The sequence below is a fragment of the Syngnathus leptorhynchus genome, chromosome 14 (genome assembly GCF_054491065.1).
Source record: "Syngnathus leptorhynchus isolate UIUO chromosome 14, UIUO_Slep, whole genome shotgun sequence".
Classification (NCBI taxonomy): domain Eukaryota; kingdom Metazoa; phylum Chordata; class Actinopteri; order Syngnathiformes; family Syngnathidae; genus Syngnathus; species Syngnathus leptorhynchus.
Genome location: NC_141208.1, coordinates 7,358,786 through 7,380,811, shown reverse-complemented (window position 1 = coordinate 7,380,811; position 22,026 = coordinate 7,358,786). Strand labels below are relative to the sequence as shown.

Here is a 22,026-nt window from a genome sequence, read left to right as displayed (position 1 = left end):
TAGTGAGACTGGAGAAAAAAAAAGGGGTGTCACAAAGTTAATAAAGGCCAGTAGTTTGAGGGTTTTGAGAATGCAGGAACTTGTTTCTTTTTCTGTCAGCTCCATGGTTGACTGGCAATTAGCTCAGTGGATAAAATGACCAAACGATGAATCAATGAGTGGACAGGCATTTATTAAAATGTTTATTCTGCAGACTGACGATGATGTGGATGCAATCTCTAATGAGGGCAATTTCTGTAGATACAGTATCAAGACTTGAATGAAGTCTAAACCTTTATGTGCAACTATTAGTATAAGATCTCTACACCACATAACCGAAATACATGTCTCTCTCTTATTTCCTGCCCCCTTTCTCCTTTGCAAGGCTGGCTTATTAGCAAGCTGCTTCTTGTCACTCCCAGACTCAGTTATTCTTATGTTTGTCTTGTAAGGAAGTTTGTGTGTCCAGTGGGTGCGCAGTGGGAGCCACTTTGCCTGGTCATCATCAACAGAACATCTCTCCATAGTTTGGGTCTAATGAGCGTGACACAACCGCTAATGACGAATCTGTGTGTACCTGTGTGTGTGTGTGTGTGTGTGTGTGTGTGTGTGTGTGTGTGTTGTTGTGTACATTAAATGTCTATGCTTTAAGCAACTAAAGTGCTAGTTAGCAGTAGGGTTGTATCTCAGGAGCCGGTTTTGATTCGATGCGTGCCTGATGTGAGGCATGAGGGGTCGTCGGGTCAGGCCAATTAGTTCCTTGTTGAGAGATTTGTGCTCTTTGATTCCCATATTCCAAAGGGGAGCTAGGTTCCAACCCCTCTGCACAGGGGGTTAGTGAACGCCGTTTAAGGAGGTGTTAATTGTGGCATGTTATTTAGACCAGCCAGGGATGTTTATACTGGACGTCTCTGCAGGTGTGTGTACATAAAGTATGTGTGTTGCATGTGGCCTAAATTGGAATGCATTTTAAAATGCATGAATCTTGCAGCACAACTAAAAGTATTCTACCACTTAGTAGCTTTCATGAACTATTTTACCCTTGTTTACAATGAATGGCTGAATTCAATTTAATGTATTTAGTCAGCCTGCCTGCCCGCCATCCCACCTTGGAACAGGAATTGTTCAAATTTAAATCTCTACAAATCATCATTTAAAAAAATAATAATAATAATTTTGAATTACAAAGGTCAACACGTTTTTTATAATAATGATCATAATAATGATAATAGTAAATAATAAGGTGTCCAAAGAATAACAATTTTCATCAAATTATGTCTATAATTTAATTTTGAATTACAATGGTCAACACATTTTTCTAATCATAATAATAATAATAATAAAGTGTCAATAAAATGGAATATAGCATTATTTAGTGACTAGTGGGATTTTATTCTGAAACATCATACCCATAACAAGCTTCAGCAAGAGTATTTTTGGACTCCCAAGAAATCATTGGAAGAAATTCAGAGGCTGTGTCATCTGTAAACAGCCATTTTCCACAAAATGAAAATTGGTGTGCTCCTTCTTCTTGTGGGTGTTTGTGTGTTGTTGACATGGCATAATTTGCTGCGTGTGATGAAGTATTGAACCTAGCAGTTTCTCACTGGGCTCGTTTAACTTGTCATAAAATATATTCCCTTTATTGGCTTGACCTGGCGGACACACACTCACATAGAGTCAAGCACCCGCCCCACCCACGCTTAATCCACTTCTTCTGGGTTTGGACTTTACTGCTCCCTGTTTGGATGTGTGAGCAGACTAGGATCAATGAATTTTTGTTGACAGCAAAGTGTGAATTTAAACTACAGGCCAATCCGGGGACTGAGAAGATGGAGATGCCTTTGGAGGAGAGAGAGGTTGTCAAGGGAATGGTTGATATATTTAATAGGTTTGCTCTATTTGCTGTTGAGTAACGATTTACAAATCTGCCATGATTCCTGAGAGAGGAAAGTTGCTCACAAATCACTGGATTGGTGTGTTATTATTTGATGAATACATTTCTTGGTATCATAGGAATAGTAGAAGTGGACTGTACAGAAAGCAGGAAATGCCCTTAAGATGTTTGATATACTGTATATAAATATATATTTTTATATAGATATGATGCGGTGGTCAATGCGTACATTAAGAAAATAGAAAAATAATAACACTTATTTTTCCTGTATGTTATGACGAGTGTGGATTTTGTCCTTAGTGTGTATACAAATGTGAGACAAGCTACATTTATTGAGCTAAGTGAATATAATGAGAATCATCCAAGACACTAAATGTGTAAATTACACATTTGCAACATGTCGCCTTGCAATGTAACTGTATCTACTCAACCACTACATAAAGACGAAAAATATTACCACATATAAAAAGATACTCCTTAATCTTACACATCATTCATTTAATTGCCGAGATAACCCACCCAACATTACCAACACCACATTTTAGGTTAACCTGACCATTCATTCCTTCTTTCCACTCTCCCTCAGCAGCCATCATTTTGTTTATTTATGCACCAGCTCATAGGCCTTTTGTTTTTAAGCAAGACAAATTGGAAATAATAAAAGTCTGGGATTACACAGGCCCTATCGCCTGAATGTCAAAAGGCAACGCAGTGGGTTATGAATCATCCAAGTATTTGTTGAGTATGCAGGAAGTTTTCCCAAAACTCAAAACGCTACAAAACATGATAACACAAGAGTGCACTTTTCAGAAAAACAACAATTGCTTGTCAGTGGAGGATTTTTATTCTCACTAAAATGTATATTAAATGTTAACACATTATACATTGTTGCTGTACGAACAATATTATTGTGACGGAGCAAATATAAAAGAACAATTTAAAGCAGTGTCTCAAAAATGTTAAGACTGAGCCGTCATCCTTGTGACTTGACTGTACATCTGTAATTTGAGCCTGACGTTTCCTCCACCGCCCTCAGTTTGGGTCTTAACTGTCCAAATGCTCCTAGCGGGTCTCTTGGAGGATAACCCTGGCCATACTCCACATCCTCACAACCAAGATCTCTCAGGATTTAGTCCAGCCCTGGGCCATCACTCTTTTCACTCTGCATCAAATCACTTGATCATAAGTTCTTATCCATGGGTTGCTCCCATCACTCTACATCGACGGGTCTCTGCTTTACTTCTTGCCTCTTTTTAACAATAGAATTGAGAGATATGGACCCAGCATGTGGATGTGCAACCTCAAGGTCATTCTGGAGAAATTGCAGTTTCACTTAATTCCAAGGGGAAGCCAGCACCAGAATACGGAGAAGGTTGTGGATCCTAACTCCTGCAGGTTCAGTCGGCAAGATATTTGTAGTTTCCAAATTGACTGCTGCAACATTATTATGGTCAGACTCACCTACCTTGCCTTTATAAATGATGGCAGTGCCATAAAACTGCTGTGTTAAAAATTGGACCAACCCAGGAATTTGGGTCATTTTGACCCAACTTTGGGTTATTTTGGAAAAAAAATTGCTGTATAGTTGCGTACAAAATAATGCATTAATGGTTTTGCGTAAAGCAACCCAGAAAGTTGCATCAAATTTCCCAACTTCCTGGGTCGGTCCCCTTATTAACCCAAATTGGGGCATTTTTAACCCAGCATTTTTAATGGTGCAGAATTGCATTGATGTGCATATTGAGACCAAGTAATTTTTAATTTGACCCTCTTCATAATATATTGGGTAGCGTGTTGACCATTAATTTCATCTTCCATCAAAACATGAAAGAAAAAGCATAACAATCTTTTTTTTTATGCTGTATTTCTACAGAAAAGACTTCTAAGGTGTGACACCACAGGGCTCTAAGAGAACACAGTCTATTTTGTCATCCATCATATTTTGTGAGCATGAATTAATGTGTCGTCTAGATCTTGACCAGGCCAGCACATTGTTCTGCTAGGCCAGTCCCTTCTCACTGTGAGTCATCTGTTGTGAGAAAAACAATGCGGAGGTTAGTGAGGGGGATGGCAAGGGAAAGAGAAAGAGTATGGAGAATAGACAGAAAAACAAAAAAAAAGCCCTGAAGTGTAACTCAATATAGGAGAAAGTGTCATGTTGACAAATGTAACACAGTGTGATCTATTGTGGTGCTTGTTTTACCACACTTATATGCTAAATAGCTGCCTGGCTGAGCAGGCATAAACACAACCACTTTCCTCATAGTAGCCGCTCTATCACTAAGTTCCAATAAAGAGCAAACAACAGCTAAACAACTTGTTTCTGACAGAAAATGAGGGGATATTAATTTAGTCTCTTTTTCCTTCTCTATTTTTTGTTGCTCTTGTCCTCACATCTCTCTCACCCTCAGAGTGGAAACAAACCAATATTTATCCTCATTACTAATTAAACAACAGAAATAAAGAATGCCATGTAGGAAAATTGACGACATTGCTTGTAGACACACACACACACACACACACACACACTCAAGGCATCCTCATCTTCAGTGTGTGCGTGTGTGTGTGTGTGTGTGTTGTGATGTATGAGCACTTGCTGTAACATCAACCTGCAAGCCATTCATAATGAAAGCAGGTGAATAATAAATGGTTGCTGTCTGGGGCCAAGGAAGGCTATGCTGTGCCCTGGTGGCTGTTTAAAATGAATTGGAATTAGTAGACTAAAATGTTGAGTGTGTGTCGGGGTAAGACAGAGATGGACATTTTAGTTTCTTGGCACAAGGGACAACCATTTATTAGACAACAACAGAGTTGTGACAAATATAGTGAATTGTTAATGGAACATGTCACAGGAAGGAAGGTTCCTTTCTTCTCTGGATTAAAAACATGATTCAGGTCTGGAAATCGGAAATAAATAATGTGATAATTTATTTGCAAGAAGATTCCACAGTTCAGCAAAATGTAACAACAAGCTGTAATCTTTGCAAATCAGTTTGATACAATAGAGAAGGCTATTAGTGTAATTTTAACATTTTCTTTTTCCTCCACTTCAGTACAAACCTAAACTTTTATTGATAAACAGGATGTTGTTCATCTGATTGGCCTATAGTACAAAAGACAACCAACCCTTCAAATTGCATTGAAATACAACATATCAGTTAAAACATAATAAAACAATCACCATCACTTACTCACATACAAAAAAAAACTAATTCTTTAGCAGCCTTAGCAAAAACCATACAGACAAAAATAAGGACCAAAACGATATATCAAATTAGTTTTGCCTCCAACTGCATTGCTTTCTTCCTGTTATGGGTGTTTGCACTCTTAAAGGAGGATCACAACACAAACACATAGTAACAAACAAAAACTCTTGTGGCAGAGGGACTTATCTCATGGCTAGAAACCTCATAAACGATATGATATTATGATTTCCACAAGAGAAGAAAAGAATAAAATAGTCAGTGAGGAAAAAAACAGTATCATTGAATCAATACTGCCATCAATGAGTCTCATTCTCCAATGAGTGACGGGTAATGAGTAATTCATTACTTATTTATGGACATTTGCATTTGGGGCAACACTGTTTGCCAGAGTAATGGTCTTCCTTAGCCACAGAGACAACATATGTAGAACGACACTATATTGTCCTTCTGAGATATCCACTAATGTCCCATATACTTGTACTTTGTGCAAATGGTGTTGATTTTAACTAGAGGAAAGTGTAAGGCCAGGTCATTTGGACTTTAGAATGAATATTGTGCTCCCTCAGCGCTCAACTTACATAATGAGTGAGACAAGTAAAACAAAAGGCTCAATTTGACATCTCTCCCTGTGTGCATGTGCATGTAGTGAGTTAATTATAGACCGATTCTTTTTTTTTCTTCATATTGTGTCAAAGTTTTTTTTGGGGGGGTGCCGTCAAATCATTCAAACACAAAAATGAAAAAGATAAACCACATATGATGCGTAATCTGTTGCTGTCATCTGTCATTCACCTATTAAATGTCTGTTATTCTTTCTTGCACACACAATCAGTGGCAATGCTGAAAGTTGATGGCCCATGCGGTCATGCGATGTGCATTTGACGTGAGATCCATCTAACGCTTCAGGACAACATCACTGAATGCCAACTTCTGCACGACTGCTCCATGAATAACGGTATGATAGCGACTAGCTGAGTGACATGTACTTTCTTACTCAAACACAAAGTACTAAAAAAAATTCAAGACAACCCTGACAAGCTCCAGCTGTCATATTACTGCTGGTAAATAATGATGACACAATCTTTCCATACGCTCATGAGACAAACACAACAAACATATTTTATCCACCTCGAATTTGTAGTGGGGAAAAACCAAAAAGTAAATGTTGAAAAGAAATACAGATGTTTGCCTCCCAAAGGCAACAAGAAGAAAACACACACACAAACTTAGGCACATACGTACTGTATGCCTTTGGGCTGTACTTTCACCTCCACTGACATTTAACTAAAAACCAATCTCCATGTCTGCCATCTATAGTCCTTAACCTCAGGGCTAGAGGGTGGAGAGTGGAATGAAATGTGTGTGTGAGTGTGTGTGCATGTGTGTGTGTAGCGAGAGAGAGAGAGAGCATCAGGATGCCCATTGTCCCCTGGGTGAGGTCAAGGTCTCTGTCCCCTACTCCACATCCCCATCATCGGAACACACTGCTGCAATAATCATGTCATTGAATCAAATATATAATCAGAGAAAATGTCCCCTTGTCACCACCATGCCATAATCCAGCAGGAATTGGAATTGGAAAACTTATACAAGAGGTTAGGTAGCAGCGCAGTCAGAGTGTGCCCCAGGGCCTCAGCAGAAGGGGGGGGGGGTTGACGTGGAAGTGGGAAAGTGGGAGGGATGGAAGTGGAGAGGAGGATTGTGATGTGAAAGTGATTCATTACTAGCTAATGAAAAGAGGATAGTGAGAAAAGGAAGTGAAAACATGAAGGGACGAAGGGTGTCTTTATTTGAGTTTCATGGTGTCAGTACTCCACTTGACCGGAGTTGAATTCTCTTTTTCTCCCCCTCTGTCGTTTTTTTTTTTTTTTATTCCCTTGCAATCTCAAGTGACGCAGAGCAGGTTAACAGCTAGTCCAATAGCCTGAAGTCATCTAACCATCCCCCAACCACCAGCTTCCGATGAACAACGGCTCACTCAGTGGTACACTGAAATTCATTCAGGTGAACATGAAATTAGTTGTAAACAAGAATGTTTCATTATTCATCATATGACTGCTGAAATGATACGGAAACTGATAGATGATGCTGGGAAACGAGACGTGTATAATGGATTGAAAAATACTTTATTTTTCAAAAACCAAACGAGGAACATGCAATTATTAAATCCAGGAAATTACTAAAACTCGCCCCAAAAAAGTTAACTATCTAACATAGGAAGTAGATTCAACTTAATCAGGATCATGACATGACAAGTATATTCCAGAACAGACAGCAACAAAGACAATGATCCAACAAAAACAGAACAAAACCAGCAAACTGAGACAGCGAGGAACATCTGGACAAACATGACTGGCTGAGGGAGCTGATTGTGGCCCTGTCCAAATACTTTTGGAGCTTTGAGCTGAGAGGCATAGGGTGAAGTGCAAGTAAAAAAAATAATAATAATAAATACCTGCTATAGTATTAACCAGATTGGGAAGTCTGTGACATTCTGTGATGTGCTAAATAATAATGATTAAAATAATAATATTAATGGTTAAAATAATAATAATAATAATTCAATTATTTTTTAAGCCACACCTTTATCAAAAGGACACTCGTGGCATTGATTTTTTTTTTTTTTACGCTGGTCTTTCTCCAACTGCTCTTTTTTTCCTCATTCCTTTTCATTTGTCTCTGTCATTACCCCAATGTGCTTCCTTCATCTTCTTGTGTTTTCTTCACCTCTCTCTCGTTCTCTTTCCCCAGCACACGTTCCTTTCTGGTTGTCATGGGAAGGCCAATGCTGTCAGGGAAGTTTTCCCAACCTCCTCATCCTCTCATTTTTCATCAGCTCGCCCAAATACACGTACTGACACACACACACACGCACGCGCACACACACACACAATGGGCCAGCTCACCCCCTCCCTCTGCTCTCCTGTCTGTCCGTGGTGCAAATGCATTTGTTCAATACCTCCAGCAAACAGATTAGCGGGCTGTTATCAGCGACAGGGTGACGGTGATAATGGTTTTCACCACATCTTCCCTCTGCTACAGATTAAAATGCGGCAGGTCATCCAGCACAAGCACACAACACACACGCGTCCGTGTTCACTTGAAAATACTTGCACACACCTTTTCCAACCACCCAGAAATTCCAATAATGTTTCTATACGGCTAATATAAAGTCACAGAAAAACGTACAATAACTATTGACCAACAGCAGGATGCAGCAATCTGTTTTCTTCGTCTGCTCCTTCAGTCCCTCCCCCCTTCTTGTATTGTATCTCAGCTCACCATTTTGTTTCCTTTCCAAGCCATTGTTGCAAAGCAGGGCCAAAAGATACAAGAAAAAGTCAGTTTCACTCTGATGAACCATTGTTTTGGGATGATATAAAACTATAATATTTCAACAGGTTTTCTGTCAGTCTGATTTACTGTACTTAGAGGGTGGACAACTGTTCATCTTGATTTTTAATGGTTGTAACAAGCAATGGTCACACATCAGGAATTATCTTAACTCATTCACTGCCAACCCAGTTAATATCCTTGACGTCTATAACTGTCAATGGCACTGAATGAGTTGAGTCACTCCGGTTTCCTCTCACATTCCCAAAACATGCACGATAGGCCAATTGACCACTCCAGATCGTCCATAGGTGTGATTGGGAGTGTGAATGGTCTATGTGTGCCCTGCGATTGACTGGTGACCAGTTCAGGGCGTATCGTGCCTGTCGCCCAGAGACTGCTGGGATCCATTAAGCGGTTCGGAAAAACGATGGATAGAATTTAACAAATATTGTTTCCAAAGATGATCCCAGTATCAGATGTAGCCTTCCGTGGAGAGACAACATTTTTGACTTAACTACTTCTGCGTAAGGTTGCAGGTTATCCTAATGTCGGCATGTAAGTGCACAGTGAAAACATAAGAAACGAGTTAAAGCTGAAAATGGAGTTTATGCTGAATTTAGCGGCACTGGAAGAGACATTTAGACGTCTTTGAAAAGAACGAATTTTTCACGCCATCTCATCCTTGAAAAGTACTGGCACCAAACTATTAGGTTATCACACATTTAACAACAGATATTGTTTGTCACTCAGATGGCACCTCAGCAGCTTTTAACGTATTGACCACGGAAACTGTTCTGCCATCTGACCTTTCCATGGGAAATGCTTAATGTGATACCATCAGTGGGGCGCAGTGGTGCAGGGCCTTCACTGAGGACTTAAGTAACCTAATACACTGATTAATACCACCACTGTCACATTGGAATAAAATAAAAACACAGTGAATGATGAATAATGAATACCATTTTAAAAATAAGAGAAACAAAGTTGAGCCATAACTCAAAATCTGGCCCAAAATAATAATTTTAAAGCAGAAGTCAACCCTAAGGAATTTTCTTCAAGAATACGCCATGTTGGGCATTACCGTCGCATTGTCCATCAAAAAATACCTCATTAATGTTTTTTTCGTTCTTTCTGGCTGCCTCTTCTACGACACAAAACAAAGTGCTACCAGTTTTTTGGAACTGGGGCACCTCCTGTTGCACCTCATGTTGTTGACTGGACATGATATTTGGACGGAACCACGAACCTCTCATCACCTGGCTGATGTGAATCATGGTACGGTAGTAGCAGAAGAATCATGCTTTGGAATTGTTTTGTTGCATCATTATCAAAAAGACTTAAGGCTGGAATAGCTGCCAAATTTCTTAGCACAAGATGTGAATATCGACAGTACGTCAAATTCTTTTTGAAATGTATTCAAATTTGAAAATATCAACATAATAAACAACAATAATAAAATAAGATGAAAATAGAGTGATGTAAATCATTTTCAAACACACTGTTAAGATGAATGAATTGACCTGCAGAGTAAATCCAGCACGATGGTGCAGATGTCAGTGATAATTTATTATATTGACGTGAGCATCATTACTCTTTGGATTATTGACTTTCCAATCACAACGCTTAAAGATGGTCAGACATGTTTTGTTACTGCTCTTGTACTGTAACGATTACTCGAGCTGCACTTCAAAGTAAAGTTTTCTCCCCTTGTAACACCCTGTAGCAGTGCCCCAGTCCACTTAATAATTAAAGCCAAAGAGGATGCTTTGTATTTTACACGAGTCCACAGAGGTGTTTTATCGCTGTTTACCGATAAACCACGATCACATTCCAGACGGTTGGTATTACGCTTTAAGATCATTATTCTTACAAATAATCCTTTTTACCGTATTCTGACATTACTTGGCTTCTTCCATTCGGTGCGTACCACAGAAGAGGAAGACCACAGAAAAAGAAACAAGTAACGTAGTTTGAGTTTCTCCATGTGTGTAAGAGAGGAGCTGTGAGTGAGAAGGAGTGTGAAAAGATATACATATTTAATGAGATGGGATGAGATGTGGGTGAGGGCAAGGTCAGGGGTGACACCTGCACACACATAACACATTAAACATTATAACGTGCCTGTGCTGAATGTAAGACATACCCTCAAAGGAGCAGCATGTGTGTGAAACATGCTCTCATTAGACTGGCTGCTTGGGATTAACAACAGCAGTGACATTTGCTGCCTTGTAAGACGCCAGTCTATAAAAATAGAACAATAAAGAAAGGTGGAAATGTTTTTATGCTCCAAATGCTGCTCCTTGACACTGGTTGCAGTTACAATTATAAGGACTCTTAGACCCATTGACCAGGTAAAACACAGATATTGTTTATGAGGGAGATATTGTTGGTCTCTGGTGTTTTGCTTTTTTCAAATTTGTCATATAATGTGGTTTAGGATCAAACTTTCTTACATATGAATTTGAAGATTGAGCTTGATTATATCTCATGTACACAGACCTTCCACTGAAAATAAAAATTTGTCACGATGGAGGGGGCCACAATTTTTCATCAGCTCATACGACTGCACTCTTATTAACAGATGTACGTATGACCAAAATTCATCTTTTTCTATATGGATAAAATATGTGCACATGTCTGTATTATTTTTTCCAAACCTATGTACACCAGCAAAACAGTGAGGGAACACTGTACTACCATTTGTTTGTCCTGCACGTGATTCAAATGTCAAAATTTTGCATGAGTGTCCGAATGTCCAAGAAGCGTAAATGTGGGGCGCTCAAAATTACCCACAATGCACTTGGAAAAGTAATACCCATCAATATTCACTCCAAAATTGAATCTAGATCGCATTACATTAAGAGCAGATAAACAAAGGGTGCAAGGGTAATAATAAAAGCAGTAATAAATTCCTTTTATTTTATTGAAAATATGTAAAACAAAGAAAACAAATACTTTTATTCACAAATGGTTAGAGATTCATCATGTACATGTACGGAGGCAAAGTAGTGGCTTCTTTCTAGTGCCATATATAGAGCAGGACTATATGGTGAATGAGAGGTTAGGGGATAAGGGTGGACATTTGGACACAGCAGGAAACACTTCACAATACTCTAATAATTGGAACAAAGTAGAGAATGTTGAGTGGGTAGCAAACTTATTACAGCTGCGATTCTACAAACAAATGGAACGCACAACAAAGCGTCTCATCGTCTCTCGCTTCCCTCTCTTTTGTGCACACTTTTCCATTCCTCTTTACCTATTCTTGCAATTTTATTTCTTCTCTCCAAGCCATTTCACACCATTTCCTCTCTCTTTTCACCAGGTTCCCCCCCACCCCCTTCCACATCTATCCCTCTGTCATAGCAGCAATGATTATGACGAGTGAGCATAATGCATAGCCATGAATAGGACTGTCCGGTTGATTGTGATGTATAGTTTTTCATTACTGCTGCCCAGCCCCTGTCATTAGGCAAAGGGTAGATGGTGGAAGAAAGGAAGTGATGGTGTTGGTAGGATATCTATTTATCTGCTAATTTTTCTTTTTTTTTTAGAAAAAAGAAATCCCACCCCTTGTTCGGTGGCAATCAATTACAAGGTATTCCGAGAAAAGAGTCGGGACCCCCCCATTAACATATGGTTAGGAACTCAGAAGTGATTTAAAAAAAAAAAAAACTAAACAGAGGAACAAGGATGAAGGTGTGTGTGAAGTTATGGCATAAAAAAGAGGAAAATGAAATAAATAATAAAGTGTTATAATAAATCTTCCACCTTTTTGGAGATCACATGGGTCTCCTACTCGGGTTGTAGTCTATTTACATTTCTTTACATGTATTTATTACATTGATTATTTACATATGCTCAATGAATATTAATTTAACTAAAGAAGTGGTTGAATTATTTGCATTGTTTTCTGTTGTGTATCTCAAATACACGCTAGTGTGTACTAATTGTACAAAGAGCACAGCGTCATTTGCTCAAAACGTATATGCTCTGTACTGATCTCACATCATATTGGAAAAAAAATTTCAATATTAAAAGAACACATATGAGAATTTTCTACTCGTACATTATCTTACACCTTACGCATTACTCATTGCAACATCTTACCGGAACACCAGTGCTGGACTAGCTGCATACCTTTACGATCAAGTTTGGTGATTAATAACTATTAGGTAAAAGCAACACATGTCTGAAAGAGGAGAGTGGATGAGTTCCAATTTTTAAAATAATAGGGGAAGTGGGTGATCTTAAAGATGATTTAATATTTCTGCAAGAGGGGAACAACAACCATAAAGCAAAAGTAGTGTACACAGCGGTTGTTCAAAAAATACTCCTCCGAGCTTCACTCAAGTCACGCAACACTAAGGTCACTCATATTCCAGAAAGATGGTCTTGTATGACTTAATCATCCTCGGCCTTAATCAAACTAAGACTCTCCCCCAAACATATAATTAGTCTTTTGTCAGCATTAAGTAATCAAGTATGTGCGATCAGCGGGATTTTCAGTTATGATAATCGCATTGTATTTTGGCTTTTCTCCTATTGTCTATTACTTTTTTTTTTATGCTTTAGTACTTCATTGGTCTAAGTCTTACAGCATATTAAACAGAATACACTGCAGGCATTTCGGGTGTATTATTGTTCTCTGATGAATGCACAGACGTCATGACTCCCCACAGCTGCGTCCTGCTTAGTCACTGTCAGTAATCATCTGCTAAATATCTCCAACGTACCAGATTGGGTTGTTATTCAAGGAAACTTACTTTTGAACAATCACAGCTGTGTGTGTGATCTTGATAAAAACATGCAATGATGAATGACAAAGGAAGAGCACACGCACAGAAAACAAGCAGGATGTCAACCTACTGTCATGATTTGCCAGCTGAGCACGTGCATACAGTAGAGTGTTAGAAAAGTTGAATAGATTTGATGTATCCATCAGGGCTCAACCGATATGATGCCAATTTTTGGCACAAAACAAAATATATATTAAAAAATAATTTGAGCATATGATGCATAAAATCTTCTCTGTCAATGTCTTTCAATGGGGCTCAATTATAAGCACACTTTTGCTGTCACAGGGGTCAACTGTAAATAGATGGTTCGAAAACAAATGCTTGATGTGTTTGTTAACAGTAGTTTGTGTCATATTTAAGTACTTTTTATTTAGGCTTAACTATGTTATTATTAAGCTTAATTATTATCATGTGACCCCTGTGAGGATAAAGGTGTAAAATAATAAATTAGATAAATCCCTTGCATAACCTGCATTGCCCGACGAAGCACTGCTGTAAAAGGATAAAGGTAGAAATAATCGGCAAATATCAGCCATTTGGACGATTATTGGCCATAATCGGCCAATTTAATCGGCTGGCCAATAGATCTGGCCCTAGTATCTATAATTGCACACTATACTTCCGACAGTTGGAAATTATTCTGGGACAAATGTGATACTTTCCCACTTTCAGAATGTCCTGTAGTTTATTATAAACGCTAGCATGATGAGAAGTGCCTGAAGAAATAGCCAACGGGTTTGTTGAATTGGTAATTGCTTCACAAACATCCTACGAAGCTGCTGTTAATGTTAAACGAATGAGAATGTGGTGCTTGTTGCTTTGAGCGTTAGATTGTAAGTGCTGACCTATTATTAGGATACAATGCATAATAAAAGACCAGATTTGCTCGGAGAATGTTACCCTACACCGTTGGAATGGCCGGCTGGCACTCTGGAATCTATTAGCCTTTGTGTAAATGGCTTGTTGCTTTTACACACCCTGACTCTGGAGCGTAGCCACTCACTTTGTAATTAGTGCTGCATTTCTGCCAAAGGCTTACCCAGCGCATGCACTGCCTCACACAAACACATATACACATTTAACAATTAGTGTGTTTTAAGTGATAAAGAAATTATGTAAATGGCTGAGGAGTCCAAGAGAGGCTTGCTTATTCAATTCAAGCAGGTTCGAGGCCCCATTACCATATCCCGAACATCTGACTTAATTAGAAGCATCCACGGAAGAGGGATGAGAGAGATGAGAGAGACAAAGACTTTTAACGGCATCCATTCGCCTCATAAAGAGGTTATTAGGAGTCGAGGCTGAAGATGGCCGCTAATGATGTGTTGGGGAAATTAGGCCGATCAAACATTAAAAGCCAAAGCCCCCCTCCTGTGGGCAGAGATGCAGCCAAATGGGTCAATTAGAGTCGTATTATTTCTCTCTTTCTCTCTCCCTCGCAAGAAAGGCAAAACAAGTGGAAGCTGATCTGCATAAAGTGTTTATCAAGACAGACATGTCCACTTAGGGGCAATCATGCTGAAATACCTCATCCAGCTTGATGAAAATGAGGGGGAGGGGACAAATTGGGAGACCATGTATCTCTGTGTGAGTGTGTTTTGGGTTAATTAACAGGACAATCACGCTTTTGATTTGTTGAGCCTGTGTTCTGTCGCCAGAGTTGCAAACAGGTTTTTATGTAGTTTGAATACAGAAGAACCCGGCGGTACTTTAAAGTAGAGCAAACGAGGAAAAGAGCATCAGTGGGGTAAAACACGTTATATCAGTGGTCCTCATTCATTTAGTAGAACCCACACAATGTCCGAATCCTTATAAATTAGAATAACGAGAATAGAGTTAACTGCCGAGGCCCTCGTATATATATATATTTTTTAAATAACGAACAAGCTCGCATTCCATGGTAAACATTGTCTCTTACCACATTTGTTGATAAATAATACAAACCTACCCTTTTTACCATGTGTTTGATTTTATCAAATGATTCTGAATGCTCTCATATTATTAATATGAAAAATCCACTCATTTGACACCTTTGGAATAATGATAAAACCATTTGTAACATTAGACATCATTAGAAATCAAAGCGCACCTTTTTCTCAATCACGAGGTACCGGTAAACAACAAACCCAAGTGTGTTATGCTCAGTGAATTATGGTAATTTTGCATTTTCTCCTTTGAGTTTAAGAACTAAAAGTCGAATACATGTGCATGTGATTTAAGAAAGAAAGTGTGCAATAGAGAGAGGAACAGGGCAAGAGCAAGAGAGAAGTGCATGTGAAGGAAAGTGTAATTCTGTCAAATAAATTAGCTTTTAGCCGTTCAGGGTTAGGCTAACATATTAGAATTTTCCATCTGCTTGCTCTAAATCACCAGCAAGTCCGCTCTGCGTAAAGGGCAGGCTGCTCATCTCTCAACTGGCGGGACAGATTGCATTACTGAGCAATATACCTTTATTTCCCCCATTTAATCCTCAAGCACATGGGCCAATCAGTGTGGAGCTAAAGGTAATATGAGCTGTATATGGCCAATTGAACATAGAGAAAACCACACACTGACACACACAAACACATTTTTTTCATTTTATGTTTTAAACATTTACGGACATGACTAATTAATGATATTGAAAATATCAAAATACAAAACATCCCACAAAGTAGGGACTTTTTTTTGGATGGGGTGGGGGCGGGGTCACCTAATGACACACTTAAACTCTTTACATGACACATACAAACACACACTTGAATCTTCTTTCCTCAAGTAGCAGTCAGTTTCTTCTGGTGCGATCAGTAATCAACCTTGATGCTCACTGCTGTTGTGGCCATTGATTTTTCTGTTGCACATGTGGGTGAAAATTGCACTTTAAGTTACCCTGAGTGTTAAATTAATAATGAAACCACAAGAGTGCCCTCTCCTGACTTTCAATTAACACCGCCAGGATTAGAGGGGATGGATGGAGGGATGGATGAGGAGAGAAGAGAGCTGGAAGGAGAGTGAAGGACTAGCCACTATGACATCCATTCTCAAGGTCTGGGTTTGATCGATTTCGGTGTCCCGTCCTTAAACGAGTCAGTTAAAAATGAAGGTGTTGCTCATGAAATCATCTTGATTGAAAAGCTGATTCATTTTTTTTTTCAACTGCATCCATTAAACACATTTTTATAAGGAATCGCATACAAGACAGACAGCCAACGTCACCATCATGTACGGAAAATACCAACATGGGAAAATATGATGCAAACTACCAGCCAGCAACATTATATTATATTATATTATATTATATTATATTATATTATATTATATTATATTATATTATATTATATTATATTATAGTGTCAGCTTTCCACTTTTGTGTCAAATACTAACAATCCAGTCAAACGTAAATGTCCCAGGAAGTTACGGCCATAAAACATATCGTGATAAACAACAATCCTTTGAGGATACAAAGCGTCTGGCAACTCCCACACATACACACACACACACACACACACACACACATATACAGCTCGCTCAGTCTGACCCTGCTTTCCCATCTCTCCGTCAGGGGAAACACCTGCTTGATGTAGCTCTATTTTAGGAAAGTGAGAACATCCCGGAGCCTTTTAGGTCTGTGTGAGTGCGTGTGTAAGTGTGGGTTTGGCAAAATAGGAAGCGGAAGGTATTAGAGACAGAGGTCTGAGCCTATATTTTGTGTGTGTGTGAATGAAACAGCGTTGAACTCTTAACTTTGCGTGACTACTCAGACACCTGCACCCTCAGTCATCATATCACTTCATTCCAAACAAAGGGAGCAAGTGAATAAATGAGTTTATATTGAGTCGCATGGGATGTGATGCTAACATAACATTTATTGTAATTCTCACACACACCGACATAAAAAGGCCTCTCACACATTTTGTCATCTCTCCACGTACTTTTATGGTAAATGGTTGAGTATTAAAAAATGCATATGAGTAATAGTAATCTTATTGAATTGCAGTAAATAGTTGTTTGTTGAAATATTGAACACCAGATAAGAGATGAAGTCATGTGGCAACATTTTCCACTATAAAGCATTTCTGACAATAGGCAACTGTACATGGCCAGGTGGATGTTGAGTCTGTTGTTATTCTCTTGATGTACTCCACAGCCCCAATGTTTTCAGATTATCCTTGCTGATAACTTCCTGCTTCCTGTTTCTGACTCGGACACTTCCTGCCTTCTAAAGCGTGTGGATTCAAGCCTAAAGATAACAAGCAAATGTCGAACAGAACCTTCCCAAAACGGGCTTACTCTCTCGGGTGTTTCAAGAGAGGAAACAGCCCTCACTTGATCAATTTAAACGAGTGTTTTTTTGTATGCATGCTGATTCGTAAATTGTGTCGTGGATTGTTGATCGATGGTAGGACGAGGACACTAAAATTGTACAAAATGTGGGTGCAGCACAAATTAACTGACGCTAATAGACTCACAGGAAACAGCAAGACTTCACACTTCCCATTTGACAGATTCATGAAGTATTTTGCCGATGGTCACGTCAGAACAGGACATGAACAGTTCCGAAATGCCACATAATAAATTATTGAAGCTCACGTAGTGTTAATTCAACACAATGACACAAGTGTGGACTCATTTAGGATTTCCTCCACTCCTCCATTGTTTTCCTGCTTTTCTCTGGGAAAGATAGAAATACTCAATTGGAAATGTAATTGATTTGCAGTTTTAAAGACTGGATTATTGCTTGCTGGCTTGCCCATCATTTACTAATGAATGAGTGACATCTGCTGGGGGTTTGGGTGACAGTTGTCAGCTAGGCGGACACTGACTGGGAAACTGCTCGAAATTACAGAAACATGGAAACAGCACCATCGTTTTGTGTTACAAATGAAGTAACTGATAAATGTACTTTATATATGTATATATATATATTTTGAAAAGGTCAAAGATTAAATGTGATAGACATTTTTTGTCACAAGATTACTCTGCTAATAATGAGAAGATTTCACAAATCCTTCTCAAAGTCAATTTGTATGAAATATTTTGCTCTCAAATCATTCTACCAATTAAAAGTCAATTTTGAACAGAAAACAGCATTTTACTCAATACTTTCTTATGGGCTTTTAATCTCTGTAGTCAAGCAGTAGAAGGTGATAAACAACTCTAAAATCTTCCCCAACCAAGAAATTGAAAGAGAAAAGGAAAGAAAATAGACAAAAACATGATGTTCTACTCTTTAAATAGTAGTTTTCATGCCCAAATTCCATTTGCGTCTGAGCTGGAATAACTTCCCGAAATGCAAAACAGGGGAGCAAATGACAAAGAAAATGAGAAGGCTGGAGGAGAGGTGATTGGGAAGGGCTTGTTTTGCTACGCTGGTCCTCCCTTCTGACATACACGCTGAACACAAATATCATTCATTAACAGTAATATGCCATCTTAACACTGATGGATGGGGCACAGGTCCACAGCCCTCAAGTGCCTCGCAACACACACACACACACACACACTTGTAAAACACACAGACAATTTAACGACAGACCTGCTGGGAAGCTGGGATATGTGACTATCAGTCTCTCACGCACACACACACACACACACACACACACACACACACACACACACACACACACACACACACACACACACACACACACGTACGGCCAAGCACGGGGAGTACAACATACAGGAGCCTGGAGCTCAGGTGTCAAGCTTGCAGGCTGCAAATGAAGAGATTTCCTCTAGCCGGTGAGCTTTGATGGCTCTATGATTTCTCCATCGCTCACTCGCACTGCTGTGAGGGAGCAAGGAGCGAAAGACAAAAAGCTACAGAAAAGATACAGTGACCCAAAGTGGACTGTTTTGCAGCCATAAGATACAAATTAAAGCCTGGTTTATTTTGTCATTTGCTCTGTGTATTTGAGAATAAGCATCATTTCAGCGGATTTTTTTTTTGTGTGCGTCCATAGGTCTTCATTTGCAATACATTTGAAAAAAAGAAGCATTTAAAGAAAAGATTGTGATGACATGATTCAATTATTTTCTAACAGAAAATCGTCAGCTTCAATTGAGTCCATAATTTATTTTTATTTTTTTTCTTGTCGATACCCTAGGCAGCATGGTAGAGCTATAAGACTGAATATGACATCACTGGCATCAACTGTATCTTGTGGAAAGAATTATCAACCAATATTTTGTTCTACAAAGACAATGCTGTTTTATTGAGGTTGCACTTTGCAATAGTATGGGACACATTATTCTGAGAAGTGTTTTTAATACTTGTATAACACAGATTGAAAATTATATTTATATTTAAGAATACATTATGTTGTATGTTATATTTAAAAATACATTATGTTGTATTAGAAACAGCTTTCAGCATAATGGCACATTTCTACATCACTGTGAACTATAATCATAATAATAATCATATTGTTGAATTACACTGAGAGTGTCAATAAAAGCTGAGCATTGTTACTGTTATTTGTGAAAGCAGATTTTTTTTTTTTGCTACAACGCTCATATTGACCAATAAAATTTTGGGAGTTCACATACTGTGCATGCTTTTTGCAAGGGCTTTATTATCATGATCATTAACTCATTTACCAAATCTTAGAATTGTATCTCACATACAAAAACAGATTGTATTATCTAACAATATATAGTTGTTGCTTTATTGGGTCATGGTTATTTTATGGTGGTTAAAGTGCAGTGTTCGAAGAAAAATTAACCACAGGTGTAAAACAGGGGAGACTTAGATAATCCGTAAGCATTTAATTACCTCTCTGACAATTGCAATTCATAAAGTGAGTGCATCTTCCTAAAATTCAAATGCTATATGGTCGTCTGCTGATCGTAATGTGATGCCCGTCTTATCAACATTATGTAATGGCAAAAATAAATAGAATAATGAATAAATAAATTACCATTTGCCCGCCTATACCCGGGATATGCTAATAAGATTAGCGGTCACTTTCCCTAATACATTTCCCCAATTTGATCTCTCGTTCAACACCCCATCACCTGCTGGCAATTCACATGATAATATTAAGAGATGAGACAGAGAGGGGGGTGAGAGCCAGAGAGAGCGAGAGAGGTAGATTCAAATGCAAATATTAAAGAGAGGGATGGCAAAAGAGATGCTGGCTGTCACCGTTATGCATCTATGACACCTCAATGTGCAATAGTCATTTGTGCACATGTGGCGGCGTGTTGTGCATGTGCAGTAATATGAGAATAGATGCGAAGCACTGACCTCCTCTGCCCCTCTCATTTCCATTCAGCCATTTTAGCTCTCGTCAGAGTGAGCGGAGCCATTGTGGCTCAACTAGGGAGCACTTTGTCCTCATTAGAACGGTTCTGAACGGAAGCAGAGAACAAAGCGTGGTGAGTGTAAACGAGGAAAGGAAAGTCATTTTTCATTGCATATTTAATTAGTTTGTACACTTTTACTGCTCTTGCCATGCACATGAATTAAAAATAACAAGGTTAGAATTTACGATGAGACGATGAAGATCCAACTACATGTACATTATATATATATATATATATATATATATATATATATATATATATATATATATATATATATATATATATATATATATATATTTATTTATTTATTTATTTATTTATTTATTTATTTTATTTTTTATTTTATTTTTTTCTTTGAGGTAATTCTTACTTTGCCAGGTCTTAGATAGTCGACCCAGTAATATGTGAGCTGCAATGAGCATTATCATTCAGAGCAAATGTCCGGGTATATATAAGTCCATGCTGCCATACCCACGTTATGGTTATGGATTAGGCACATTCCATAAGTGCGGGATTGTGCTGTGAGCCAGGCAGAGATGTATTGGTCATATAAAAACCGCATCTCTGATATAGTTAATCATTTATTCAGCTAACATCGTCATTCCCTTAACGCGGAGCACCTCGACGGGAACAGTAAGACATATTTTCCCCCATAAAAACAATTCACCTCTTTCTCATTTCTGTGCTTTTCTTAACGCCCCCCCCCCCCCTCGCCCCTCCACATTTGTTCCACTCCCACCTTCTTGCTGTTATTCAATTCCATTACATACATTCCATGTTCTATTTTATTCATGTATCATTTCTGACACTCTGCCTCTCTTTCTGTTATTGGTCACTTTGGTCTTTTTATCTTTCCAAGCTGATGTCCGGACGAATGTAAGACAGTCATGGTCTGACAAAAATGGTACAAATTAATTGAGTTGTTTGACAATTTAGTGACAAGATTAAGATTAAATTCATGTCCAAGAAATTCAAAATGGGATGGATGGACGGATGCATCAATGTGATTGTATTTGCTATCACAGCAATCGCTATCTCCTACCATTTATCTGACAAAATATTCATACCACTGAATCTTCAGAATTTTTTTTAATCACATTTAGACTACAAAAGTGAAAAGGTGAAGCGACATTCTAATTGTATTTGAGTGTCCCTGTATCACACAGTGGTTGTCCTATTTCGTCCTGGTTCACCTCCAGGCAAAACCCAGTCACTCCCCACACAATATTGAAATTTATGAAAATCCTCTGTGTAATATTCAGCCAGTACCAGGCTACCTGCTGTATATATTTATAATAGCAGCTTTATTAAATCAGTTCAATGTAGGATGATGTTGTGATTACATTGAAGTGGGGAGGAGAGTAGAGGAGGGGGGGGGGGGGGGGGGGCATATGAAAAGAGGAAGAAAAATCAATGCCATTCTGTAATTGCACATTACAGCATTATTTTGTGCATTGATGTTGATAATACATATGTTTACATTTGCCGTGATTAAAATCAATGTTGTAAAGTGAGTTATGAC

General features: G+C 38.5%; 1 protein-coding gene across 2 annotated transcripts in view; it reads right to left on the bottom strand.

Annotated features, from left to right (window-relative positions):
- Positions 1–22,026, bottom strand: part of rnf220a (ring finger protein 220a) — a 172,420-nt gene that overhangs the window by 134,464 nt on the left and 15,930 nt on the right. The window contains exon 2 of one of the 2 annotated variants that reach the window (XM_085930215.1): positions 20,446–20,549. The exons of the other annotated variant lie outside the window; for it this stretch is intronic. The gene's annotated coding sequence lies outside the window, so the exon portion shown is untranslated. The remainder of the gene's footprint in view (positions 1–20,445; positions 20,550–22,026) is intronic. 2 annotated transcript variants of the gene reach the window in all.